Here is a 27,801-nt window from a genome sequence, read left to right on the forward strand (position 1 = left end):
TTACTCAGGGCTCTACCCAAGTAGAAAAATTAATAGGACTCTGCTAAGGGCCTGATTATTTTTCCCTAACGTTAATCGGGCTCTAATATGGATAGAAAGACAAGGGTCCTATAAAATGTGTAACAAATGGTTTACAAGGCAATATTATGAGGGACTTATAAGGAAATATTTTTATTATTGCTTGAATAAAAATATTCGTTTTTTTTCATCCCGAAAAATTTAGACTATAATTTCTTTATAACCTTGTTAGTTATGCAACAAGAATTTTTTATTTTAAAAATACAGCATACTTTACGATAAAATATAGCATTCTTTACACATGAAAATCCTGCTACTATTTTCATTAAACTTCGCTGCGTTTCAAAGCAAAGGCAGTACTAGAAAAATTCTTGAAAGAGAATAATGAATATGGCAACTAATAAAATTTGTTTTTCATTGTATAATAGTAGTATAATTAAAAAATCTTTAAAAGAACCAGATAGAACGTACCTACTAAAGCAATAGTAAATGACAATTTTATGACAATTTTACTACATGCTTTAAATCTTATTAATTTCCTATAACAAGACTTGATTTTGTACATCTAAAGCATCCTTAAAAGATCCTTCTAAGGCCCACATGAGTTTTTCAAGTTAAAGCGTTATTTCGTAAAATCTAAGGCACCCCTAAAAAATCCTTCCAAGGCTCTTCTCAGCTTTTCCCATCAAAGCCTTATTTTATAAAATCTAAGATATCTCTAGAAGATCCATCTCAGTGCCTGATGTGGTAATAATAAGGCATCCCTTTTTAGAGCATCCTACTTTTAACCTTATCGGGGGACCTTACTTCATAAGAATTGTCCTAACAATTTTTTGCTCGGGTTATCTTGGGGCTGTCGGTCCGCGACGATGCTGAGGGAAAGTTAACGACGCGAACCCGCAGCAAATGTTTTTAAGTGTAACGCGCAATTCCGCCGCTGTCGCGAAAGGATTAACCTTTAAAGGCCGCCACGGCTGAAGTTTCGCCCTGTGCGAGCTTATTTCGCTTTTATTGAACGTCAAATTGTCCGCTGCAAACATTCAGTTGCATTTATTTGACCTTTTTTCTAAAACAAAAACCGGTGTGAAGTTTCAGCGCTAACGCGATTTTCTTCGTTGGTGGCTTTCAAGAGTTAATCAAAGCCAGAAAATATCGGAAATTGCGCGCGTACGCTGCTCAAAAATTGGCTGGCCGACGATCTTGTAAGCTCTTTTTCACGAGAAAAATGTTTGCTTTGGATCGGTGAAGTATAAACGAATTTTATCTAAATTATCAAGATTTCCGGCGAGCTCGAATAGAGTCTCCCGACGTTTCCAATCCCGGAATTTCTCGATCGTTCATACTCCGCGGGAAAATTCCGTCCCCTCTCTCCCGCCGCTTTGCTCGCTGGGATTAAAAACGCGACGCGTGCAACTTCGACTTCAATCATCTCAGCCCTGCCGCGGTCAAGCATTTTCCAAATGGCACGCACGCGTACACGCGTTTCCATCGATAAAGCGTGAAGAACCTGAGAGATTGCCAAGGCAGCGGGTTTACGGACCGAATACCGAGTCTCTCTCTCTTTCTCTCTCTCTCTCTCTCTCTCTCTCTCTCTCTCTCTCTCTCTCTCTCTCTCTCTCTCTCTCTCTCTCTCTCTCTGTATCTCTCGCTCTGCTGATCGAAAAACGCTATCTCGAACAGAAACGGACCCGGTGAAGCGAGCGCGCTCTTCGCACATATCTTCGAGGGCTCCCGGTTGAATCGTAACGCGAGGCTCTTACGAGAGCGAATGAGAAAACCAAACCGGGCTGCGAGGCGTACGAGAGCCACTCTAATCCTTTTACATCCGGCGTCGTGCTGATAACGGAGAGATCCGTGTCGATATTGCGAGAGGAAAGAGCGCAACGCTTCGTATCGAGTCAGCGCCGCGCGCGCGAGAAAGAGAGAAACAGAGAGAGAGAGAGAGAGAGAGAAAGAGGAAGAGGGAGGGGGAGGGGGGGGAGAAAGAGAGAGTTATTGTTACACGGCGCCTTTGCCGTCGCGTTATCGCGGCCGACTCCCCTCGTCGCGTCGGACGGTTGCAATTAGCGCGATGAGCGCCAACGCGTATTGCAGTTTCAAGGCTGACGGCAGCCACGACTTCCCGTTGCCACCGCAAACGTGCGACGACGAGTGCATGCACGACGACCGGGCTTAAGGTCGCCGAGGTGTCGCCGGCCTCGGGGCCTCCATCGCGTTTCTTCTTCTACGGCGTTAACCCTCCCGCCCCCTCGGCCTGGTCGAGGCTGAAAGCGCACGCGGCACGTTTAATCGGCCGACCCGGAAAACGCGGCCGAGCGAGCTCTCGCTCGCTCTTAATGCGCAAAATTCACCATCTTATCTGTATTATGCAGCGAGCACTTGTTCCCACCCCCGGCCCTCTCTCTCTCTCTCTCTCTCTCTCTTTCTCCGTGCACGTCATCGTAGGTAGAACGTGCTCGGAGCGCGCGAGTGTCTCATCGAAGTCTCGGAGAAGCCGAAAAATGGGGGATGATTTGATAAATGACGCGGCCCCCGCTCGTGCGGCGATGCGGATCACCGAGATCTCTCGGCGCCGTATATCCCGCGGATCGAAGCACTCGGTCGCGTTAATCTCCCCGAGCCCGACGGATTAATCAACCCTGCGGAATGGACCATCGATGTCTCCGGGGAGCGGCGGAGTCGAGGCTGGGATCGAGGCTTTCGTTCGGGATCGATCTCGCCGATCGATCGAGCGGCCGATCTTTCGGCCGTCAGGCGTTACCGCAGCTCCTGGAGACTGAGGGAGCGAAAGTCACCCCCGTGACGAGACGCCGAGAAAGCCCTCGGGAAGTCATCATGTCGCGTGACTTTCCGCGAACGTTGACCCTTTGTCTTCCACTCGGCTTCTCAAAGCGTCTTAATCGGCGCGTTAATTGCTCGCCCGTTCTCCCCGAGCCGAGAGGGACCCGGCAATTCGCAGGGTGAAAGCCGGCCTCCGAGGAGCCACCCCTCGAGAGAATCGCGCCGCTACGGCCGCGTCGCGCTCGGACCCTCCGCATAGCTCGCGACTCGGCGGCGCGCGCGTGCAAATCGGCCGGCCGAGGAAATACCTCGAGGATCACGTTGCCAGGCAGCTCCTCCGCGAGAACGTTAACCCTTGATCTTCCACCTGCTCTTAAATCCCGACGCGTTAATCGGCTGCCGTCTCATCCCCGAGTGCCTCGTCCAGATTTCACTTCTGGGGGGAGGGGGACACGAAGAGCGGGCTGGGAGGGGCGGCAAATAGGGGGGGGGAGAAAGAGGAGGAGGAGAAGAAGGAGTCCCTCGCGCTCTTTTGGCGGGAACGAGCGAACGGCAGTCGCGGAGGGTGGGAGCGTTCCGAGAGGAACCGAGAGAGCTACCCTCTTTCCGCGGCCCGGCACGCACGTTCTCTCCCGTTCTCCCGGCTCGCGAGACGAGAGAGCACTGCGTGCTCCTCTGAAAGCAACCCCCGATTCGAAGCCCCGACCCTCCCCCGCTACCCTTGCTCCTGGACCGCCGTCCTCCCCGCCCTCTCTCAGCCGCTGTCCTCTCCCTCTCGGCGCTCTTCTCTCTCTCTCTCTCTCTCTCTCTCTCTCTCTCGCACTCTCGCGCCACTTTTCCCCACCCCGCTCGCCCCCTCCCTCCCTCTCTCGCTCCCTCTCTCTCTTTCTCTGCGTTTCGTCTCCATCATCTCGCATCTCTCCCCCTCTTCTCCGCCTCTCTTTCTCTCTCTCTCTCTCTCCCTCTCGCGGAATTCGATTCCGTCTCCGTCCGACTGTCTCTGTCCGCTCTCCTCCGCCTTGCCCTTCGCGCAGCGCCTCCTCCCGCTCTTGCTTCTCTTGCGCACCCCTTTCGACCCCCCCCCCCCCGTTGGCGTTCTTCTCCGCCGACGAGCTTCTTCTGCTCGACGATGACGCTCGTCCCCTCGACGTACACTCGATTTCGGGTAACTTTAGCTGTCCCTCAATGAGAACCGGAATTGGCCGGGCGCCAATTTTTGCGGGCGCGGCCAACCCCCGCGACCGGGGGTGAGTCGCCTTTAATGTCGTCCGTCTTCGCTCCAGCGAGAGCCGCCGTCGCGCTCGCACGAGTTACGGCGGTTGCCTCCACCCGCTGCTCCGTTGCTCGTGTTCCTCCGAGGATTCCTTCCTCCCTGCCTCCCTCCCCCCCCCTTCTGATCTCAGTGCGTGCTTCTTTCTATTTTGCGATCGTGCGCGCGTCCTTTGAGAGATTTTGGCCGACGCCGCTATTTTCTTCGCCTCGATCCCCCCCGCCGTGCAGGATAAATAATACAACACGGTCTTTCGGGGGTACGCGAGGGAGAATATAACGACAAATTGCCTTGAGAGAGGGAAAAAGAAGCCAGCTCGACCTCGCGATAAAGTTACGGTCGATTTTTATCGTGCCCTTCATTCCTCCTGGGCGATTTCTTCGGCGCAAACTGTTTGTTCTTGCGGTTCGCGCTGCCGTGTGGAATTATCTGTCGAGCGAGTGCGAAGCTTTTGTCGGGACTCTTAAAGGCGCCGCGGCCAATTCGAATCGTGTTACGATACGGCGTTACTGATTACTCGATGGAACGAGGATAAATTGTTCTCCACAAAATTACGCGCTCCGTCATTCCGCCCCGCTTCGCGAGTCCATCGGAACTTTTGCACTCGCCGTCCGATCTCTCCGGACATTCAGCGGCACGCGAGAGATGATTGAGAAACAGGACGTGCAGCGCATGCACGTGATACCGCCGACGACTCGCGTGGAAAATTAGTCCTTTCGCGCTGATTAATATTCAATTTCGACCGCAAAATTATTCCTCGCCTGATATATATATATATATATATATTTGCCGGCGCGTTCCAGTTTTTCACCGGTGAAAATTTGCTGGATTTATCGAAATTTATTTACATCGTAATACAAGGCTTTTACAGAAGGGAGAAAATTTTATTTATGTAGATAAAAAAAAAATATATATATATACATATATATAAATTCGCCGCAGAAGATTGTAATATTCCGCGGAAATCACCGGTGGAAAATTGCGAGCCGTTTCGCAGCCGCCGTTACATTTCCCCATGGTGCGCGTTTCCTCTTCTCATTAAATTCTTTTACCAACATCCTGGGGGGAGGGGAAGATCAGAAGTTTCGTAATTGAACAAAAGTCACGACGAATGCTAAAACACGATGACGCTCAAAGCCTTCCTTGGGCCGGCCAAGTGCGCCGCCATTAAAATCTCATTTCGACACAACAAGCACACAGTCGCAGCTCGCCAATTCCGAAATGCGGCGGCGGAGGTCCGTCGCGGCGCAATTCACGTCAACACAAAATCAACAGCGCGTTAATATCTCATTATTTTGATGATGTAACATTTAGCCGGAGCCGTAAACAAGATCGGACAAAGTGTAACGAGGGAGGCGCATTGTGCATTTGACTCGCCGAATTCACGTCACGCGCAGAGCGGATGCGCGTTGTTCTGCGAAACTTCCGCGTGGCGACTTGCGCGCGCGTGCCACATTTTTGCCACATAATATTCCGTGTACATGTTGCCTGCATTCGTGTGTGTGTGCGCGCGTGTTATACAGGGTGTATAAAAAGTTCGCCGGGGCGGCGAAATATCTCGAAAACTAGGTGTTTTAGGAAAAAATGTTTCAGACAAAAGTCATCGTTTTGTTAACTCGCTGATCTTTGAAAATTTCAAGGTCGTCAAATTAACAAAAATCGAAGTGCTATTGCAACAATATATTCTCGAGACCAAATAGAATAAGAAAGTCTGGTACCACTTTTTCTTCCGACAAACGGTTGGCGAGACATCGTCAGTCAAATATTGAAAAAGTTCTCTTCAAGTTTTCCTCACATATCTCACGAAATATCAGGCGAGTAAAAAAATCAGTTTCAGACAAAAGTCGCTCAAATTAATTGGCAGAAAAAGATGATGCGATGAGAAATTGGGGTTTCCGTTTGAGAAAAGTGAAAATATGATCAGTGAATATCTCGAAAGTGGCGCCATCTGCAAACAAAATGATACAGTCTGAAACATTTCTTTCGAAAATGCTTGGACTCCGCCCGGTGCCAATACTTTTTACACACCCGATATATGTACAAGTGTTGGTCGCTCACACCTGCACGTTCCGCTCGTATCGTTGCCGTGACGTCACCTGCAACGCTTCATAGGCAGACGCCAACGTTCCGGCAAATCCCAACTCGCGCAGACGATAAAACACATGCTGTGGCAATGATTGTCGGTATAAATTAATGCGTGTAAAATTAATAACGCGCGCGCGCGACTCGCGATGATGAAAGCGCGATAGTCGCCGGGCAGAGTTAATTATTTATTAGGCCGGAGTCGGCGAAAAAATTTGCGGCTTTGTCCGCGGCCGCGCGGTGATGTACGACCGCGACCTGTCGTGTCATCCGCGAGGAAATGAGACCGTTGATTGAGCCAATATCGAATTTTTGTCATTGAATTGTCTCGCCCGAATGTCAACTTTGCGCGCGCTCGTGCGGTATCGCTGCGACTTGCTTGCCTCTGCGACGCGACGACCACTCTCTCTCTCTCTCTCTCTCTCTCTCTCTCTCTCTCTCTCTCTCTCTCTCTCTCTCTCTCTCTCTCTCTCTCTCTCTCTCTCTCTGTCTCTGTCTCTGTCTCTGTCTCTGTCTCTGTCTCTGTCTCTGTCTCTGTCTCTGTCTCTGTCTCTGTCTCTGTCTCTGTCTCTGTCTCTGTCTCTGTCTCTGTCTCTGTCTCTGTCTCTGTCTCTGTCTCTGTCTCTGTCTCTGTCTCTGTCTCTGTCTCTGTCTCTGTCTCTGTCTCTGTCTCTGTCTCTGTCTCTGTCTCTGTCTCTGTCTCTGTCTCTGTCTCTCTCTCTCTCTCTCTCTCTCTCTCTCTCTCTCTCTCTCTCTCTCTCTCTCTCTCTCTCTCTCTCTCTCTCTCTCTCTCTCTCTCTCGCTTACCCTATGTAAATCTTGACAGACAACACGGAGAGTGCGAAAATTTATGAGAGCTACTTGGAGCGATTTTTCCGCATCGGCGGAAAGAAGCAAAAAGCCGTCATGTTGACTCAAAGTGCGGATACACAGCTCCGGGATGATTTGAGCGCGCAGTTCGTCGGCTTCCATCTTGTCGCGTACGATGGTGACATACAGTACACACGTTGGGCGAGACCGTTAGGGGCGGGAGGGGGGAAGAGCGTTGTTCAATTTTTGATTATTGGCCGCTATCGGCTGGATGTTTTTGCCGCAATGGCACACGCCACGGTCATATTTCGCAGCGGCTGACTTTCGCGACGCAAAAAATCCTCGACTCGACGTGGCCGAGTCCGAGTCTGCGTTTGGAACTGCAATTTCTCCGGCAAATCGCAACGCGCGCGTCAATTCTAATTTATCGCCGTAATATTGTCTTCTTTCGTGTAACACTCGCACCGCGCTCTCCGGAATAAATGGCAACGCCATGTGTGCGAAGATAATTAATCGATTGATTAATTAATGTCTCCCGATCCGCGTAAAATTCCGTCGAGTTCGGGGTGGGGGGGCACGTCGAGTCTTCATCTTGAATTGAAAATAAACAAATGATAAGAGAAATAAATATAGAATAAATACAGAAGAAATAAATATATATAGAAAAAATAAATATATTATACATATATATATAGAAAAAATATATATAGAATAAAAAAGTATAGAATAAAAAATGAAGTAAATCGGAGAAAAGCTTAGTCCGCAATTTCGCTGCAAACGTGCGAAATATTTGTTTTTCACATCACGAACGTTCGCGCTGAAACGCCAGTGAGACTTCATCTTACCCTTAGCGAGCCGACTCGAAAATCACCGAAGCGCAACACTGCGGCTATTCGACACCGCGCGAGGCGTGTCAATTCTCGCCCGGGGCGCCGCCGCCGAGAAGGAAGCGATAGCGCAAGTTTTCGGTTGGAAGTTCGGAGGAAGCGCTGAAGAAATGTTTTTAGTCCAAACACGAGTGCGCTCCCGCCGCATTAAATTTTCCGATGGCTCGCGGGCAACCCCCGTTTGGCCTGACTTCGCGCCCTGAGGACCGCACCCTGAGTGCTTTCCGGACCCGCGCTCGCCGCTTTGCGCGTTTCATCTCCGGCATTCTTCGCTTCACTTTCGGCCTATAACACGCCACGCTGAAAACGTAACCAGAGATTGTAAGCAACTGCGAGAAGCGATCAATCATTGAGCTGCCGGCCTCGAGCTGTTCTTCAAGCGGCGGCCAGCCGCCAAAGTGGACCTCCGCTGCCTGGGGCCTGCTCGCTCGAGGACGAGGAGCACTGAAAATGTCGTCGCGCTCTCGTCCCTCGGCGAGTTCTACGCTGTTCGTGAATTTGCTGGGAAGAGTGCGAAGAGTGCGAAAAGTGTGGGCGTTTTCAGCTTTTCATTAGCGCTCGAGTGCGTTCGAGTACACACGTGGCCGGGGCTCTTCATCTCTCGTCTCGCATTAGCCTGTCGACCGGCGATCAAAATGCTCGATTGATTGATCGACGGCATCAATGGCCGCGGAAATGGGTCAAACGCGCTGGGGTGACCGAGGGGAGGCGAAGGGGCGGGCGCGAGCTCTCGTCCCGTCTCTCTCGTCGTCGAGAAGACGGCACCCCGGTGCGACATTAGTTGCGTTCAGCAGAAAAAGCAGCTTAATAAGCGCTTTGGGCTACGCGCGCAGCCCCGCAACTGTTGTAAGATTTCCCGCTAACCGCCACTTGGCGGCGGCTCGCGCTTTTCCGAAACGTCTACTAAGCGGTCCGGCGCGGCGTGTTGGAGAAATCACGGCCGCTTAGTAGACAATGTCCGCAAAATCGCTGCTGCGAGGTCGCCGGAGTGCTTATTATTACGTTGGCTTTTTTCTGCTGAACGCAAGGTAAATGTCCAAATAGCCAATGCTGCAATTGCTTACAATTTGCGTTGTACATCAAATTTAATGATGTAAATACGCAATTAATCGCAAGCCGAAAAGTGAAAATTTATTATTAAGAAGTGAAAGCAGTAACAAGTTTCAAAATTATTTAAAAAATAAATACGCAATTAAACGCAAGCCGAAAGATGAAAATTTATTACCAAGAAGTGAAAGAAGTGAAAGAGTTTCCAAATTATTTACAAAATAATCAAAATTTTTAATTTTAATCATTATTTCGCTTATAAACGTTTCACAAGCTGTATGTCTCGATAAGATAAGATTGATTTTAAGTTATAGACTGTTTTCTCAAGTTTCTTAATTTCCTTTGCGCCTTTTACTTTTTTATTAAGTCTCTTTCTTCTTTGCTGCTTGCTTTTCTTCTATTTCTCGATGATAATCTTTTTATCAACCAAATGCATTCTTACAATTATTCTCCATCATTTTCAGACTGAGTATCGCAAGGTTCATAAAATAAAAACCGTAAAGTAAGTAAGAAATGTCCTGATGAGTATGTCAAATTTTTTAGGAAAACTTTCCCATACACAATCACGTTATAATAATTTTTTTTTTCGCCGAATTTTTGCACCGCTTGAAATGAAATTCATCGTGTGAATATTTCTGAATACTGACAGTTTTTGACAATGAAATAAATCCAGCGTTAATATTACGCTGGAGAAAATATTTCAGATTGACAACGACAAGTTTTCGCGTACATGTTCGGCGATTGGTGCTTTCGCCTCAAGCATTAGCGCACGCTCGAAACCGCCGAGGTCAAAACAGCTTGGCGGTGCCGAGGAGGCGGTGATAAGTGCGACAACTTGAGCCTGACAATTTCAGACGCAGTCGCGGTCGAGTGCAATTGATAATCGCCACGCGGCGAATTTATGCGCCTCCTTTGTCCGGCTGTGCTTGTGTTACAACATCGGTCACGCGGCGCCCGAAATAGCCGGCCGGCTGAGTGCGATTAATTCGTCATCAATTAAGAGCGGATACGCGCTAAAAGCCGACATGACGTGACGTGACAAAAATACAACAATGAAAGGCTGATTGCGATCGCACTCCCCTTCCCCCGCTGTCGCCGTGTCCCGACAGGCGGCCGCCGGTCCGCGTATTATCGTATAAATTTCACTCGCTCAGCGGAAATATTGTGAAAAATGGCGCTCACGTCACGCGTGGGTGTTTATTTAATTGACCGACAAAGAGAGAGAGAGAGAGAGAGAGAGAGAGAGAGAGAGAGAGAGAGAGAGAGAGAGAGAGAGTCGACGAGCGCGCGTATTTTTCCGATCGCGAGGAAAGCCTCAATTCGCGACGCGACGACCTGCGCGTCTGCAGGTTTCATCCCTTACGACTTCGCTCGTCCATCCGGCAGGGAAATGAGCGCGCGATGTAATAATCGGCGCGAATAGCCTCGTTCTCATCCCGCCAGCTTGAGAACGCATTACACGGATTGGCTGGCGAATAAAGCGCGGAGCCGTATACTCGATTTCAGCGCGACGTGCTTTTACCGCGCTGCTGGCTGGACATTATCGTTTACATTGTCGATATACTGTGGCTGTGGCGGCTCTCTCCCTCCCCCTCTCTCTCTCTCTCTCTCTCTCTCTCTCCCCGCGCAGCATCTCGGGCTCGCCAGATACAGGTACTCTCTGATACTTTTTGCGCGCGCCCGCCGGCCCTACGAGGACGTTAGATTCATTGTTTTCCGATAGCACGAGAATAGACCACCTGGGGCATCATCGACCGGAGTATCGACCGATGTAGCCGGTGATTTACGCGGCCGCCGACCCATTCACAGACTCGCCCTCCATATTCATGGGATGCTGCTTGCTTTCTCATGCTAAAGAACCGCAGCTTGCCAAGTGGGATGTTTAAAGGCTTCGGCCCGCGACAGTCGGAGACGCGAATGTCCAATGACGAGGGGGCTGACATCTTCCCCCCCCCTCTCCCCCCGTCGCGAACTTTTATTTTAATCGAGGCTTTGATCCGCGAGACCCCAAGAGAAGCAAATGTCTCTGTGCAGACGCGCGTAATTATTGCCTCACCGCGGTCTCCGGAGACATTCGTCGTGCTCGCCTTTTTCCACCGATTTCGCCCTCCTCCCCCCCCTCTCCCACCTCCCGGAGCACTCGAGGAGCTCGTTCGGAAGACGGCGGTAATCGTGGAAAGGCGGCAGACATGTCCGGAGACGCCGACTCTCATCCCCTCGTAGAAGGCGCGTTCCGCCGATCGTAGCAATCGATAACTGCGTTATCGGTCCTTCGCGCGATATGGAGCACCTCTCGCGTCCTACGTATATCACGTTATCACCGCGGATGGGAGATACCCGGGCGAGAGCCCGGGGCCGGGGAAGAGGCTCGGGGATGACCTATGTATGTGTGTGTGAGAAATTCTTCTCCCGAAAGTAAGAGAAAAATGTCAAGGTCAGTCCTCGATACCGGCCGATGACGAGTCGATAACGACCGGATGACGTCGTCCTTGAAGGGAGCCCGACATCCTCTCCGCGATGAGACCCTCACTCGCGTGAGGTCTTCAGCGAGCTTCGCCGCGAGCGGCCGACAATTTCGTTACGCGCCAGCTCGGCCTTCTGCCGCGCTTCCTGCCGGTCAGGTAGACTTCCGGAAAGCGTGCTCGGGGCTAGAGTGACCGGCAAGAAGCGCCAGGGTAGGGTATGGGCAGGGGATGATGAAAGACGGCGCGGATCTCTCGGGAGAGCCCCGTCGCCTTCGTCTTCGATCTGCCGTTGAAAGTCACTCGACGGTGCCTCCTCCGCTAACACCGAGAGGGATGAGGATTTTTTAGTCACGCGCAATGTTGATTTATTATTTGCTGATTACTCAGAGCAGAGGGAACGTGCCTGGCGAAACTTGTCGCGGTTTGGAAATGTCTGAAAATTCGCACGGTCGGAAAACACCGGTGATTCCGCACTGTAACAGTCCTTAAGGAGACTGGAGGGTCAGATGACTGAAAAATTGTGCTTGTTTTTTGATAATATTTTGTGACGAACTGAATAAATGTGCAAGAATGAAAATTTTTGATATATTTATATAACATATGAAGAGCAGAAAAATATTTGTTTATTAACAAATATTTACATAAGTATACGTCTACTTAAATTTTTAACGCGTCTCTCTCGAAATTTTATTGTTCAACTTTTTGCAGTGATTTCTCCGAAACTGAACTTCGATTTGAAATTTTAAAGCAATAATATTTGTTCATCTGGCTCTCAGGTGAACCATGGACAACTCCGTCGAAATATTTCATTTCGAGATATTAATTTTTTTATTGTAAAAGAACTGAAAAATTTGAATTTTTTCCTAATAATAGCTGCCATTTTGTTAATTTTGTTCGATTTTTTTGATAGTGCTTCACCGGATAATGATAAGCCTTAAGATTTCTAGCTAAAATTCGCTCTGATTGGACCACCGAGAGCCAAGATATTACTGCAAAAACGATAACTGGAAAAAAAAAGGAGAGTATAGCTATACATATTGTATATTTATATGAGTATTTGTTAATAAACAAAATTTTTCTGCTCTTCACATGTTGTATAAATATACCTAAAATTTTCATTCTTGCACATTTATTCAGTTCATCGCAAAATATTGTCAAAAACAAGCACGATTTTTCAGCAATCTGACCCTCCAGTCACCTTAAAGATGGATGAAATTCCAGCCTGTGCGAATCTCTCATTTTATTATTAAAAAAGTTATTTTATTAAAATTATTAATTAAATTGAATTATTAAAAAAATATTAAAAAACGTCACCACACTGACAATACTAATTTCATTTATTCGCGCCATTTATTCAGCAATGTGATAACTTTACAATAAAACGGATCAACTCTCGCATTACTTTGCTATAAACAATAACGATAAAAGTTGGCTCAGGCGGATATTTGAGGCTTTTAAGACTTTTAAGGGTTAACAATAGTCGGCCATCTTCCCAACGATGAAAGCGCGAAATGTACTTGCGAGACAGACGCGGCGCGCTCGCATCTGATCCTTTCGAGTCTGATTAATTGTACGAAATTCCAAAATCCGATTCAGACAGAGCTGGCTGTGCGCTTACGTGTCAGCGTTATTAATGTTATTATTGTTACAACGGGCGATTATTAACGGTCGATAGTTATCGGCCTTTCAGTGTTGCTGGACGTCGCTGCAAGCGCGGGATTCGCTCGCAATTATCGTAATAATAATAATAACGCGCACGCGCGCGCGCTATTATCCTCGTCATTATCGCTGATTTATCTCGATTTCGTGCCGTCACGCGGATTATTTAACGGGTCGCGCGTAAAGTAACGCTACAAAAACGCGATCGACCGCGACCCGCCGCGATATTGTGATTAATAATCCGAAGTTTACCTCGGGAGAGAAAAATTGACGCGGACTCCCCCCCCCCCTCCGCCGGTCTCGTTAAATCGCATTAATATCTGATTTTTCGGGCGAGCGCGACCGCGTATTCATTTCTCTCATTGCGCGTATAATAGTAATAATAATATTAGGTGTACAAAAGCTTTTTCAGTCCTCTGACGTAATTATTTTAAATTTTAATTAAAATACTTTGTCGCCGTTTTTTTTTGTGCTTTTGTAAAGTTGGTATTGAACCCTCCAAAAAACGCCATTCATTATGATTCATTGATACACATAGCCTTAAAAATAAGTTGAGCGACGAAGAACTTTATATTCGGCGTTGTACTCGATATGAATTCCAGCGAGGAAAAAATGCTGCCAAACTGCATGCGACTCCACTTGCTCCGTTCGCACGGGGAAGATACCGAATCCGCTACAAAACGAGCTATAAAAAGACCCGAGGTCTCGGCAGGAGCAAGCTCGAAAAGTTGATAGGTCGATTCTGCGAAAATGACGGCTTTCGAGTTATCACCGGGTTTAGCCCGGTTTGATCATGTCTAAATTCGGCTTCGCGCGACAGGCACTCACGACGTGGAGCGAAGATTTCCGAGTTCCCTGCTACGAGGAGGAGAACCTCAAGCCTCCCCTTAAAAAAACGTACCCTTTTATAGCCCGTTCCGTCAATTGCTGTATAAAAGTCCTCGGCGCGGTGGTATTCCCAAACATTTACCGCGCTTGTGATTCGCGCGCTTAATCCGCCGGCTGAATGGCAGGAAACGGCAAAAAACGCCTTTCCCTTCGTCGAGCTGTGCTTCCACGGGCTTAATTCCGGGATTCCCGTCTCGCGGGATCGCTCGTGTTTCAGCGGAGCCGGCGGAGCAGATAAACGTATTTTCGGGGCTGCAAGCGACGAATTTTCCCTCAACTAGCCCGGAGCCGCTGGGCTCACTCGGAGGAGGCTGCCGCGTCACCGCGCTGTCCGATTCATTCCGCCTGCCTTACCTGGCCGGGAAATCCCGCGAACCACATATCCTGATGCGCCTGAAGCTTCGGCTACATGCCGTAACGCACGTATTTATCCGTACTTGAGCGTGTTGCGGAACGTAGCCGCGAACTGACGGCAGCGGTTAACAGCCGCACAGGCCGCCATGTTGCGCCTGCTTCGGTGTGCATAATTCAGGACTCCCGTCGGTACACGGCCACGACAGCGTACATAATCTCGCTTCACAGGACGATGCGTCCCGTCCGGCCGACAGCGAGTCTTCTCATCGGCCAGGACGATAATTAGATAACGGTGGACGCGAATCGCGATTCGAATCTCGGGTATTGTCTCCGAAGCCGGAAGTGCCTCTGGACCCTTCGGGGAGATGCTATTACACCGCGTGGCTTGCTCGGCGGCGGTAGGGTTGCCAAATCCAAAAGTTAAAATTACCGGACATTTCTTCTTTGGTAACAAACCCAAAGCGGACTGAACCGGACAGAAATAATAATCATAACGTTACATTAAATACAAAATATGATAAGAATTCATTTACAATATTAATTTCCAAACAATTTTATAAACAAGATTGGATTGAATAAAATAATAAACTATTACTTTTTTAATATATATGAAATGATGGATCGGCAGATCATCTACTAGATGGCTTTTCGTGGCGCTCGATCGCTTCTTCTAATCTTGTAGGCGCTTGAAACGGAGAAACGTTGCTAAAATCTGAACTCTCATTCTATTGATTGGATATAACTTAAAAACCGGACATATGGCGTCCAGTTTGACTTATTAACCGGACACTGGACAAGACTTCTGAAAACCTGACAGTCAGGGTCAAAATCGGGCAGTTGACAACTCTAGGCGACGGTCGTCGCGCCACGTAAGATAAATATCTCAATAGTCAAGCTACGAAAAATGTAAAAAGTTGCAAAATTATTTCAAAAATAGTCAAAATTTTGAAGCGCACGAATGTGCCAATATCCGGACATAATTATCGCGCAAATGAAACCTCCATTCTCATTGAGTTTTCTTTTCACCGACTATTTTTTTTTTTTTTTTTTAAGACGAAATTGATTTTAAATTATAGACTGTTGTCTCAAGTTTCTTAATTTTCTTTTACTTTTTTATTAAATCTCTATTTTCTTCTAATTTCTTTGCTGCTTTTTTTCTATTCCTCGATGATAATTCTTTTCATCCAACTAAATCCATTCTTATAATTATTCTTCATCATTTTCGGATTGAGTGCCGTAATGTTCATAAGATGAAAACAACGAAATAAATAAAAAATGTCTTGATGAGTATGTCAAATTTTTTAGGAAAATGTTAGCAACATCGTCTAAGCATGCCTCGTGTCTAATCACGTCATAATTTTCTTTTTCGCCGGATGCTGATTTCTCCAGCGCTTCAAATGATACGTCGCGTAAATATTTTTTAATTTTAATATTTATAAATATTTTTAACTCGAATATGATACTTTATTAATATTTACAAATATTTTTTAATTTGAATATTTTCACTGACAGATCTCAATGAAACGTTCATATATTCTCCGCGCCGGAGAAAATATTTCAATAACAACAAGTTTTTTCGTACACCTACTCGACAATTGGTACTTTTACCTTAATCCGCGTGTAGTTGCGGCGAAACTCGACACTTCGCCGAAAGGGATGGAGTTTCCAAGCGGGGGTTTACAGCGAGCAAGGGAGAAGGAGGCGGAGAGGAAGAGAATGGGCTTAAACTTAACCCCTCCGGGCCGGGCTCGGGCGAGGATCTCATTCACTCGCGAGCACGCAGGTGCGATCCTGCCGCGCGACCGTCGTGTCCCTGCGTTCCTGCCGGCCGGCGAGGCCACCCATGCAACGGGATCATGTTGTTTATCCGCGAAGAGCGAGCTCCTTCTTCTCCGGCTTGATTAATGCGACCTATCCCCTTTCGTCGATTTCTCTCCCACCTCTCTTCTCTTCTCTCGTCAATCGCGATCGGGCGAATCCATCGATCAGCCAGAGGCAGGGAAATTGCTTTGTGTTCTGGCCGGCAGCCGGGATCGTCCGCGGGAAACTCGAGACCACGAAGACTGGTCGAGCGTCTCTGCGCCGCTCTCGTTTGTCAACGCCCGCCGTTGTTTTCCCGCTTATTTCCACTCCGCTAGCGCTCTTCCGCCGTGACGTTTATAATGACGACTTGGCGATTATTCATCGAGTCGCGCGCGCGTCTCCGGCTTTTTCTCTCTCTCTCTCTCTCTCTCTCTCTCTCTCTCTCTCTCTCTCTCTCTCTCTCTCCCCCCCCTCTCTCTCTCCCCCTCTCTCTCTCTCTCTCGCTCCTCGTTCAACGTCCGACGAGGCTGCGCTCTGTACATATTAATTTGCCGTGAATTAATCCTTCGCTCATCGGCATCCCTCCGCTGGACCGTCTCCTTCGTGTGTACCTTAAACAGACCAAGGGAGTGAACGGGAAATTGGCCCCGCAGAAGCGGCGTCGGGCTCGTTACAGCGCGATTTGTCCGTCTCGAGGCCCGCGTTATTAGTTCGGACTCGAGCGACCGCCACCGTGCTCGTAATTTATCCAAGCGACTCAAGGACGATTCCCTAACGCGGCTTAGACGAAGCGGCGCGAGAATTTATCGGCTGCAGGCACTCCGTCTCGCTGCTCTAAACGACCGGGCCCGCCCCGAGTCGAATTACATATCGAATCGACGGCGAGATCTAACGACGAGCACGACACCCGGCTGACAAACGACGGTCGTCGCGAGGATTAATTAACCCGAGGGAGCGCCGGCTTTAGTCGGATTAGTCGTGATCGGCTCCGTTTCTTCAGGGCTGTTTACTAATTATTGTTTTTTATTTATATTTGTTTCTTTTACCCTCCTTTTTATTTATATTTGTTTCTTTTACCCTCCTGCGCCTTGATGTTTCATCAGATCCGCGCAGGAGCGCCGGAAACTGACGGGGTGCCGGCCGATGGACGTTCCATCCTGCGTGCGACGGTGACTCGTCCTGATTCGATTCCATTAACCTCGACGAGCGGCGAAACTCTCGACAGATTCGGACTCGCCTCTTCCTCGAGTTTAAGCGCGCCGGCCTCTCCCTCTCTCGAAGGGAGAATCATCAAGCGAGAGCTTACCAGCCCTCGCCGCGGAGAGACACTCGTCCCGTATTTGGGGACGATGTGACGGGGTTGTTGAAATTTTCGAGAGTCGTAAAAGGACACGCGCCAGTGACGGCGCCGTAAAGTGACCGTAAAACGCGTGGATAAAACACGCGTAACACGTGTAACATGTCGCCACGCGAGACCCACTCGGCATTTCCCCGCGATTCCGGAAGTGCCGCTCGTCTACCACCGAATACTCTGTGTGTGTGTGTGTGTGTGTGTGTGTGTGTGTGTTGTCTAATGATCCTTTCCCGTCGACGCCCAAGCGGCTGGGATCTCGCGAATACCTCGTCTCACCGGCACATCCGCGCTGTTCATCGCCCAACTCGATAGATGAAAATATCATTGTTAATTGTAATTTTTTGACAAAAATTAAGCAGTTGGTAATGACTCATATATGAACACCACGAGTGTCTCTGCCACTTTCCAACGGATTTGCATCGAACTTGATGCGCCCATGGCGCATCTTTGGATCACCGACTCTGAACCCGGAATCAAATTTGAGAAATTCATAATGGCGGCGCTGAAGTTAACTCCATTTTCCAAGTTATTGAAAAACATTTATCGAGATCAGTATCCCCATTTTATTTTATGTTAAATCTTCACGGAGGGCTTTTCGAGTCGCGCTGCTAACGAACCCGAAATCGAAATTTCAAAATTCAAAATGGCGGCTGCAAGTGGCCTGCTCCATTACGGAGAAAACCATAATCGATACATTTATATTTTTTCGATCGCTAATGATGAATCCAGTCGAAATTGCGAAATCTAATATGGCGGCTTTACTGACCAGCGGTATTCCATTACGGATACTCTCATCTCCATTGTTAGCGGGTGAGATATGTTGAAGGAAACTACTTCTTTGCTGAATGGCTCTGGTGGAAACCTCGGATATACGACAGCCATTATCTCTGCGACCAAAAAAGCATGCCGACTTTCACACGTATCCATAATGGAACATCAAGTTTGCCACTTGTAGCCGCCATATTGGATCCGTCATTTCGAATTTCGCAATTGCGATCATGGATTCCTTGATAGATAAGCTCCCACGTAAAGTACAGAATTATTCGCTCTCACCGGTCTTGGCATGAAACGTTGCTCTCGGATCTACCAGTGAATCGGTCAAGATTATAATCAGCCGAGTGTGCAGTCATACGGAATTATACGGTGGCACGCACACACACACACACACACACATACATAGAGAGAGAGGGGAGGGGGGACGGAGGGAGGGAGAGAGAGAGAAAAAACGCTGTTCGTGAAGAAAAGCAAGTATGCTTTCATTCAATTATACGTCTACATCACGGGCGCAAGCAATTACCGTAATTGCGTTTGTACAATCGCATTCTGTCCCATTTCTCCCTTTTCCACGTAATTTTACATAGTTATGGTCCTGTGGAGACAGAATTCATACATAATTATTTTCCGCCGAAAAATCTCATTCGACCCGGCCGATGGCTCTCCGGAATTTGGGACGCACACACTAACACACACACACATAGGCACGTACGTTTCGCACACCAGGTGCACCTTTGCGGCGGGCCGATCGCGCACACAGCACCGACCAATAAATCAGCCGCGGCCGCGCATTCCCCCAAAAACAACATGCATCACCGCGCCGGCATGGGGATGGAAATGTCTTTGGATCGGAGCCATCGACGTGCGCGGACGATCCGGCTCGTCATCCTGACGCGCCGCTAAATTAGCATTAAACGTCCAATTAGTCCCGTCGTTATTGCCCCTCCACCCTGAAGAAGACGCGGTGCCCCGCTCGTGCCAAGCACGCTCGATCGAGCCAACGCGACGCACTGTCATCTTCCGCTGCTCTCTCTCTCTCTCGCAACGAGTCCTTCCCCCCTCTCCCCCTCCTTGCTGACTCGAAGATCAAGCTTTCGAATACGACCAAATGCAACCTGACCCGAGATGGATCCTCGACAATCACGCAACGTGCGAGTGCAAAGTCAGTCAAGATCCAGGCTGCCTGAGCGCGAGGGCTTCCTCTCTCTCCCTCCCTCCCTCTCTCTCCCTCTCTCTCTCTCTCTCTCTCTCTCTCTCTCTCTCTCTCCCTCGGTGAGACAGGCAGTCGCGATTCCAGGAGCGACGTCCAGCTAAGACATGTTTGCCCAGATCGTCGTGAAAGGGACACTCCCGCGTGTTCCGCAGACTGAGGAAAACCTCCCCCAGTCGCCCGGCACGACAAGCCTCTTAATGGGATCCTACTGGGGTCTTGAGTGCGCGAAGGAGTAGACGCGGATCTTCTCCTGGAACGGGAGGAGGAGCAGCAGCGGGATTTAAGCGAGTCGGCGTAATTGGAAATTTAATAATAAGCCGCTTATGTTGACATATTTTCCTCGCGATAACGCAGGGAGTGTTTGCGTGGTGCAAACTCGCGAAAAATTGAACCTGCAAATTTAGCCCGCATGTTTCCTTTGTTAAGGATAACATCGATCGCATCGTCCTTCGGGTCGCCGGAGAAGAGAGCGCGAGGATCTTTCGGCGCAGCGCGGCAGCGTTGATCCTCCGACGATTCGTAATGGACTTTGGGTCTCGGCGGAATGTCAGTTGAACGTTTGATCAGCGCTTGATTAGCGCGGAACTCGCAACAGCTGAAACGCTAATTTGCCGACAAGCGAAAGCACGGCGGCGCGCGCGCGCGCTCGCGAGAGGGGGAGAGAAAAAAGGCGAAAGAGAGAGAGAGAGAGAGAGAGAGAGAGAGAAAGAGAGTCAGTCGCAGAAATAGACTTTGAAACATCAATATCGCCGTCGGATTAGCGGATGAGCCGGATTCGAAGATTCGATATTTGCCACTTCGCTTCTTCACAGCATGGTCGTTCTATTTCTGGAAAGAAAAATTCGCGCTAGGAGAGAGAGACAGACAGACAGGCAGAAAGAAAGAAAGAGAGAGAGAGAGAGAGAGAGAGAGAGAGAGAGAGAGAGAGAGAGAGAGAGAGAGAGAACGAACGGCCGAGCTTTCAGCGGCACGTCGAATCGATATAGGCCGAGAGAAGGAGAATGGGTCAGAGAGGGGAGGAAGAGGAGACGGGAGCACGTACGAAAGTTTTAATCGGGTTACGTGAAATTTGCGACGATAAAAAAGAATTTCGTCCCGTTTGCGTTTGCAAAGGCCATGAAGTAGCCTTTGACCGCCGAGAACATGCTCGTCACGAGAGTTTCGCTCGCGCATCGCGACCTCGATTCGCGGCAAAATTCGCCCAGGCATTTTTCGTGGTTGTTTACGGGTGAGAGGGAGGGGGGCGCCGTTGTGGAAACGAAAGGCGCATTAGCTAAAACGTACTTGATACTTTACCGTCGCTTCGCGAATCGAATTCATCCTCGCGGCGGCGCTACGGAAATCGAGTTGAAAGAAGTGCGCGCGCGAAAGAAAACTCCCAGCGGAATTTTTCCCTTCCGCAAAGACGCACCCGTTCGGCCGCTTGGCGAATCCTTTCAGAGAGGTCGTCGGTTGAAGTCACGCGGATGCTATGAGAAATATCCTGTGGAGGGACTCTCGTGAGTAACGGAGACGCGCGACGCCGAAAGCGCGTCCGAAAGATGAACGTTGCATTCCGCGGCTTCTCCTGACTGATTTTGCGACAGCTCTTCGTTCGTACTTCATGACGTACCCTGATGTGTCCAAGCGACAATACCGCCAGCGTCGCGCGATGCTCTGGCAGAAAATATCAAGGCGAGGATGCATTTTCGCAATTCTCTCCCCTCCTCTCTCTCTCTCTCTCTCTCTCTCTCTCTCTCTCTCTCTCTCTCTCTCTCTTTGGTCTCTTTATAATCGCGAAAAATCTCGCGGGTTTACCTTCTCTCGCCCCGACTGTTCTGCTCGAGTCCGACGTGGGCGTCATTGTCGGCGGCACAATGGCGCAGTCCGATGGCTTCAGACGCTCGGCCAGGCGCGGAGAGAACACATCTTTTTAGCAGCGTGTTGGCGCGTTTATTCCCTCGCGCGATGGCTGTCGATGAAAGGAAGCGGGTAATCCTCGAGCGGCTACTTTATCAGCGTTCACTCTCGGGGAAATTCCGTACAGGCGAGTCACCCTGATAAGAGACGCCGGGCGGGTAATTTTTCAGTATGAAAAATTACCGGGGACTCCCGCTCTTTCTTCGTCCAGGCCCTTCGACAAGCGCGGCATGTCGCATATAATCGCGCTGCTCCTTTAATTTTTATCGTCCGCGGGCGGCAAAATTGCCCGGCGAGAGAGGCGCGCGTTACTTCTTACGCGAAGTGGTCCGGCCAAGTTTTATCAACGTAAGAACTTCTCCGCGCCCGGACGCGTCTACCTCTGTGAAATTCACTTCTTCCCTCACGTCGGACCGTGAAAGTTTAATCCGCCTTCTACCTCGGCGACGGCACAACGGTGACTATTAATTCGATTACGGAATGTAGAACGCCCCGGCTACAAGAATCGCGAATTCTCTAATCAGCCCGCGCAAGAGCGGCGTCCTTAATATCCGTTCTCGTTGACGACGTCCTCGACGAAGTAACGCGGCCCATTTCGCATCGTTGCATAACAGCATCGCGCCGGTAATCCTCCTCGCAATATTCAATAGACAAGGCGTTTCTCGCCCGGCCTGCTCCTCGTCGATGCGCGTGTCTCGTTGTCTCGCGTGTGCCTTTAATTAGCTAGGCCTGACTCTAATTAGCCAGGCGCCAAGGAGGAAAAAGTTGTCGCAGGAAGCGGGAAATGACGAGTGTGTGTGACACATATGGGTGAAGGGTGCGATTGCACCAACGGAGTCGATCGTACGAGGTGCGTTCGCTGACCGAATGGCTGCTTCTTCTTTTGGCTCCTTCATCTTCCGCGCCGCTGGAAGAGAGAGAGAGAGAGAGAGAGAGAGAGCAAAGAAAGCAAGAACTCGACCCGTCCGCATTGAACTTTCGTAGCTCGCAATTTAACGGCACAAAACTGCCGTGAACTGAAGTTCGGCGTTTGGAAAATGCGCCTGCCCGGGGAATTCCTCTCGCGCGATACTCCTTCCTAGTGATAAATCCCCGCGGTCTGGAATATTGTTTCCATCCGCGCCGAGACCGCCGCGATGTATCTCGACTGACGTGTCGATCATCGAGATGAGACAAGTTTCCGCGGCGGAAAGTTCGCGGACTCTTCTCGAAAATGTAAAATAAGCGCGTAGTTTGCCGATATCGGGCCAGTTTCAATTTCTTTTCCATAATTTGTAAATACTTGAGGGAAATGGGATAAGGACTAATTGGAAGTTATCCTTGATCTGTTTGTGATATTCTGCAATTTTTTAAGATTTCTTGCACGATGACACCTCCTGCAGATACGTCTTTTTCACAACCTCTGCGAATGGTGAAATTTTGGGCAATTAATTGCTTGAATTATACCACGAAATTTCGCAAATTGCGCCGTGTTTCCTTTGTCGTATACCAATGTGATTAATTTAAAAACTATGAGAGGATAAAAATGAAATTGAACATTAAAGTTACAAAAATATAATATTTTTGTTTTTAGAGACTTAACTGGAAAATTAATTAAAATCGCTTTGCTTGTATGGGAAAGTAAAAAAATATTTTTGAATTATAAAAATGAATGTTAAAATTACTTATTAAAATAATCATTAAAATTATATCTATTTTTACATAAAGTTTATTTTGTATGAAAGTTGACTTTTTATATCCATAAAATCACTCTTTGACTACGTGACTAAAAATTGCCGAATTTATCCGTTACATCTTTGAAATTACAAAATTACAGAAACAAAATATTTTCGTTTCCAAAAACTTAAATAAAGAAATAAGCAATTATTTCGCAAGTTGCGCCGTGTTTCCTTTGTCGTATACCAATGTGATTAATTTAAAAACTATGAAAGGATAAAAATGAAACACAAACAACTTATACAAATACGCGTCGAGTTGAAATTACAGTTTGCATGGAAAAAAATCTCTTTTTCATTTAAAACAAAAAATAAATATTGGTAACACGAAAAAGAATAAACTGCTTTCTATAGACTTTAAGAACAATAGGCTTCTAAAACTAGAAAAACCTTCACTTGCTTTTTTTAACAAGATTAACATGTCTCATGCCAAGATGAAAAGCTCCGATTTCGGGTTGCGCTTGCAACAATGCTCTTCGACGGCACGAAGTGGTACTTCGGCCGCGTCGTTAGCCGCAGTTCTTCTTCAACCTTCCTCCTCGTGGAACATCCGAATAACGAGCGGACGATTAACGCGCCCGCGACGAGTAGCGCGTTATCGCAGCTCGATGCTCGTGAGCTCGCGAAAGACGGACGCGACCGTTCCCACGAGCACGGATAATCCGTCCGTTAGCGGTTATGCGCAACTACCTCTTAATTGTGCTGTAAAAGCGCCGAGTACATGAAACCGTAATCGCTCATTAAAGCCGTCTCGAGGAGCTGCGCGCGCGCGCGCGCGAGGCGGAATCGCGCGAAGAAGCGCAGCTTTGGTCCGCGCAGCGGTTTGCGCGACGTGCCGAGTGAAATTTCGTAATATTGCATTATGTTTGATTTAGCTTTACGGCCGCGGCGGGACGGCCGACGGAATGGAACGGAACTTGCTCGCCGCAAAGTGCGCGATAATCGTATTTCACGCGACGTGGCTCTGCGAGCTGTCTGAGAAGCACCGCAGAATTTCCAATCTGTTTATGCATAGTGCGACATTACGTCACTCTTGCGAAGCGGTTTCATCCATCTATTTCTTCCTCTGTCGTACGCTCTCTCTCTCTCTCTCTCTCTCTCTCTCTCTCTCTCTCTCTCTCTCTCTCTCCCCCCTCCCCCTCCCCTCCCCCTCCCTCCCTCTACCTCCCTCGCGCGCGACCGAAGGCTGTAATTTGGGCATAATTCGCAAGGATCATGAGGAGATTATAAAGTGAGACGATATCACGTGAGGACGCTCGATGCCTCAAGTGAAATTCGCGAAATTCTTCAAAGAGCGAGAGAGAGGAGGGGGAGGGACAGAGAGAGAGAGAGAGAGAGAGAGAGAGCGAGAGAAAGAGCGAGAGGGCGCGTCATCCGCGTGTACTCGCAAAGTCTGACATTCCGCGTGAACGTTGCCCGAACGAAAATTCGGCTTGACTCTCAATTATTCAGAGATCCTTCGTGAGGGGCATTTAAAAATATTCGGGACGATCGATGGTGTCCGTTACGGTGCATATCAGCCTTCGTATGTCGTCCCGCGGGGATAGACGGGGGTCGTTGACGAACGAAACGCTCCGCGCGAAAATGCTCGCCGCACGAAGAAAGTAACGTCCGCGGCCGTCAAATTAGATCTCGCTGAGGGACAAGCTCGACGTGACAAGCTGAAAAACACCGGGATTTCTTTCGCTGCGCGGTCCCTTTCGGAGGCGGAGGCAACGTCGTCGTCATTACCAACGTGTTCTCTCGCCGGTGGCGGTCAATGGCCAAAACGCGCGCATCTTTGACAGCGAGAGAATTCGCGCTCCTCTCGTGTCCCCGTTTTCGCCGCGACCTCGTTGAATTCCCTTTGGCATTTCGCTCTCGCCGCGCGATATAACGCCCCGCCCGCTTTCGAGGAGGATTTTTCGAAATCGCGCTCCTCCCGTCGCCGCGCTTCAGACCCGCCTCGACCCGCGGATTCCGCCGCGTTCGTCACCGTCACCTGCGGCGATCTTCATTAAAACCGTTTCATGAAAACTCTCCGAGCGCCGTGGAGTCTCCCTCCGCCTCCCTCCCCCCTCCTTTCCAAAGCCACCATTCTCTCCATCTCTTTATCTCGCGCGCCCGTCATCTCCAAATGCGTAGACTCGCGGAAGCTCCGGTTGCTCCTTCGCCTCGAAATCCTCGAGAGCGACGGACGGCCCTTCTCGATTTTCAATCGTCTCACACCGTCCCGCTAAACGCTAAACTTTATCGCGGCCTCGTGTCTTATTTTCGCGGGGATAACGTCCCCCTCCCTCCGTTCCATCATTCGGCGTTTTATATGCGACAATGCTCACGTGTCCGAGAGATTGTACGCTCCCCCGCATGCGGAAAAAGCCGGCGTCTCCACGACTACGACGCTCCTCGACTTGCTCCCCCTCTCCTCGAGAAGTTGCCTCCCCGTTGGCATTATTCGCAACTCAGCCGCCGCAAGTTCTTCGACCGGCCGGATATTACGCCCGCCACGTGCTCTTTTTTCGCCGACAGCGCGACAATTGTTCGCGACTTAGCCGGCGAAATTATTTCGCCCGGCAATTCGGAGCTTCTTTTCTCGCGGGTAGAAACGAGTCGCGTTGAGAACTCGCGAACCTTCTCGCGAGGTGAACTTTCAAAGAGCAGAAGGCGCGACTTTTATCCGTGGCACGCGAAGAAGCGAGACAAATTCACTCGCCGGCGCGGCGGCCGCGCGCGGCGAAACGACGAAGAATTTCCGGTCGGAAATTCACCACGAGCGGCTCGACGTTTCCGCTAAATCCGCTAAAATCAACGAGATTGCAGCTCACAGTTGAGGCGACGACGAGAAACACCAGTAGCGCCTGCAGACTTTCGACCGGCAGGGTGTGTCGAGTCGCCATCGGGTCAGGCGGGTCGCGTGCTTTCGCGACACCCTGTACATGTAACATCAACATACAGGTCAGTATGACGGGTTGCTTGCCCCTATTCGGACGATAGATAATGCAGAAGTTGCCGAAAAAGTCACTCATTGATCTCGTTGATGATGATCTGCAGTGATTCATATACTTTCGCAGAAGCGATCTTTTGTAAAAACATGGATGAAGTACAGTAAGATAAGACTTAAATATTTCTGTATCGTTCTCTCTAACCTCCCATTTCTATCGATTTTTCAGCGTAGAAAAGCGATTGAGAAATTATGCGAAACCAGAAAATATGTTGCATTATTTATCTCTTCAACCATTACTCTTATTTATTCCGCTTAATTCCGTAATATTCTCAGTTTCACTTGTTTAAACATCTTTATTAACTCAATGAGGCTCGACTCCTGTCGATAAACGGTCACTTTTTCGGCAACTTTTGCATTATCGTCCAAATAGAGGCAAGCAACCCATCATACTCACCGTTGAGGTTACACCCTGTAGATATTTTTCCCAAGAAGATGGGCGCCGCCGGGAGTCTCTCGGCCCGGCTATATATTTTTCTCTTTGACTGCTCCCGCGCGCGGTGGCCGAGAGAGAGAGAAAGAGAGAGAGAGAGAGAGAGAGAGAGAGAGAGAGAGAGGGAGAGAGAGAGAGAGAGAGAGAGAAAGCGATCGGTTCGTTAGGCCGCATCTCGCTCATTTCGCCCCTCCGATCGCGCAGGTCGCCTCTCCTCCTCCTGCGAGGCGAGCAAACCGACAGAGAAAGGACTAATGGATGCCTCTGCGGCGAGTCGGTGCTTTTCAGCCGCTGAATCAGTCCGACGACGAGTTTCGCCCGGAATCCTTTTCCTCCTCGCTCGGGTTCAACGTCGCGGCCGCAATATCTCGCGCGAGCAGGGTGAGTCGCTGCGATAAAAAATTCCACCGGGTCGCGCCGGAAGAAAGAGGCCGGGCGAGGGGGAGGGGGTTGATTCTCTCTCCCTGCCTCGAGTCAGATACTCGGCTCGGTCCCCGTGCTCCCGCGATCGCGGGATTTACATTCCTCCGTCAGCCTCTCGCTCGAAGCTCCGCTTCTGATTCATAGCTCACTCCCGCCCGCTGGCTCTTACGTGCCCCGAATGCGCCGAGAGCCGCCCGGGAAAACGTCGCGTAGCGGCGGTTTTCCCTAAAAAGCTGCACGCGCGTGTCCGGTTTTGTCGCCGGCCGCCACGAAGGAATGTTCGATTTTTATGGCTGCCCGATACGCGAAGCGACGTTCGATATCGCTCGGTGGAAACTAGTAAAATAAGACGCGCGCATTGTCGCGGCGAACGACCGATGTACGGCTCTTCTTATATCCGTCGCGAGGCAGCTTGCGAAGGGTTGCACGAAGGGTGGCGATGCATTTTCTCAAAATGCGCGGAGAAGCGCCTCGAGCTGACGTTATCTCGAAGTCGCGTGATGCGGAGAGACGACTTCGTCGAGCGAGCGAAAAATCAAGCCGCGGGAACGTTCGATTGATTTTTCGAGCTGTCGCCGCGACCCGAGCAAGAAATTGTTAGGGCCATCCTCATGAAGCATAAGGCCCCGATAAGGCTGAAAGTAGGATGCCCTAAAAAGGGATGTTTCATTATCACCGCGTCAGGCCCCGAGATGGATCTTTTAAGAATACCTCAGATTGAATAAATAAAGCTTTGATAGGGAAAAATGAGAAGGATTTATTGGGGATGCCTTAGATTTTAATAACGAAATAACGGAATTTAACATGGAACTGATGTGGGCTTTAGAAGGATCTTTTAAGGATGCTTTAGATATGCATAATGTAAGTTATAGTTTTGTTATAGAAAATTAATAAGATCTGAAGCGTTCAACAAAATTGTCATAGTTTAGTATTGTTTTAATAGGTA

At 49.2% G+C, this 27,801-nt stretch overlaps 2 protein-coding genes across 5 annotated transcripts in view; one reads left to right on the forward strand and one right to left on the reverse strand.

Moving 5' to 3' along the window:
* Positions 1-3,573, reverse strand: part of LOC109503947 (gastrin/cholecystokinin type B receptor) — a 73,633-nt gene extending 70,060 nt beyond the window's left edge. For 3 of the 4 annotated variants that reach the window (XM_019841878.2, XM_025307039.1, XM_025307040.1), the window contains exon 1: positions 3,108-3,572. The gene's annotated coding sequence lies outside the window, so the exon portion shown is untranslated. Of the gene's footprint in view, positions 1-3,107 lie in introns of all 4 variants that reach the window. The other variant, XM_025307041.1, reaches the window with a different exon arrangement.
* The window catches only part of LOC105184141 (midasin), a 130,455-nt gene that overhangs the window by 82,955 nt on the left and 19,699 nt on the right, over positions 1-27,801 (forward strand). The window lies entirely within an intron of this gene.

This window comes from Harpegnathos saltator, unplaced genomic scaffold, assembly GCF_003227715.2.
Source record: "Harpegnathos saltator strain DR-91 unplaced genomic scaffold, Hsal_v8.6 scaffold83, whole genome shotgun sequence".
Lineage (NCBI taxonomy): Eukaryota > Metazoa > Arthropoda > Insecta > Hymenoptera > Formicidae > Harpegnathos > Harpegnathos saltator.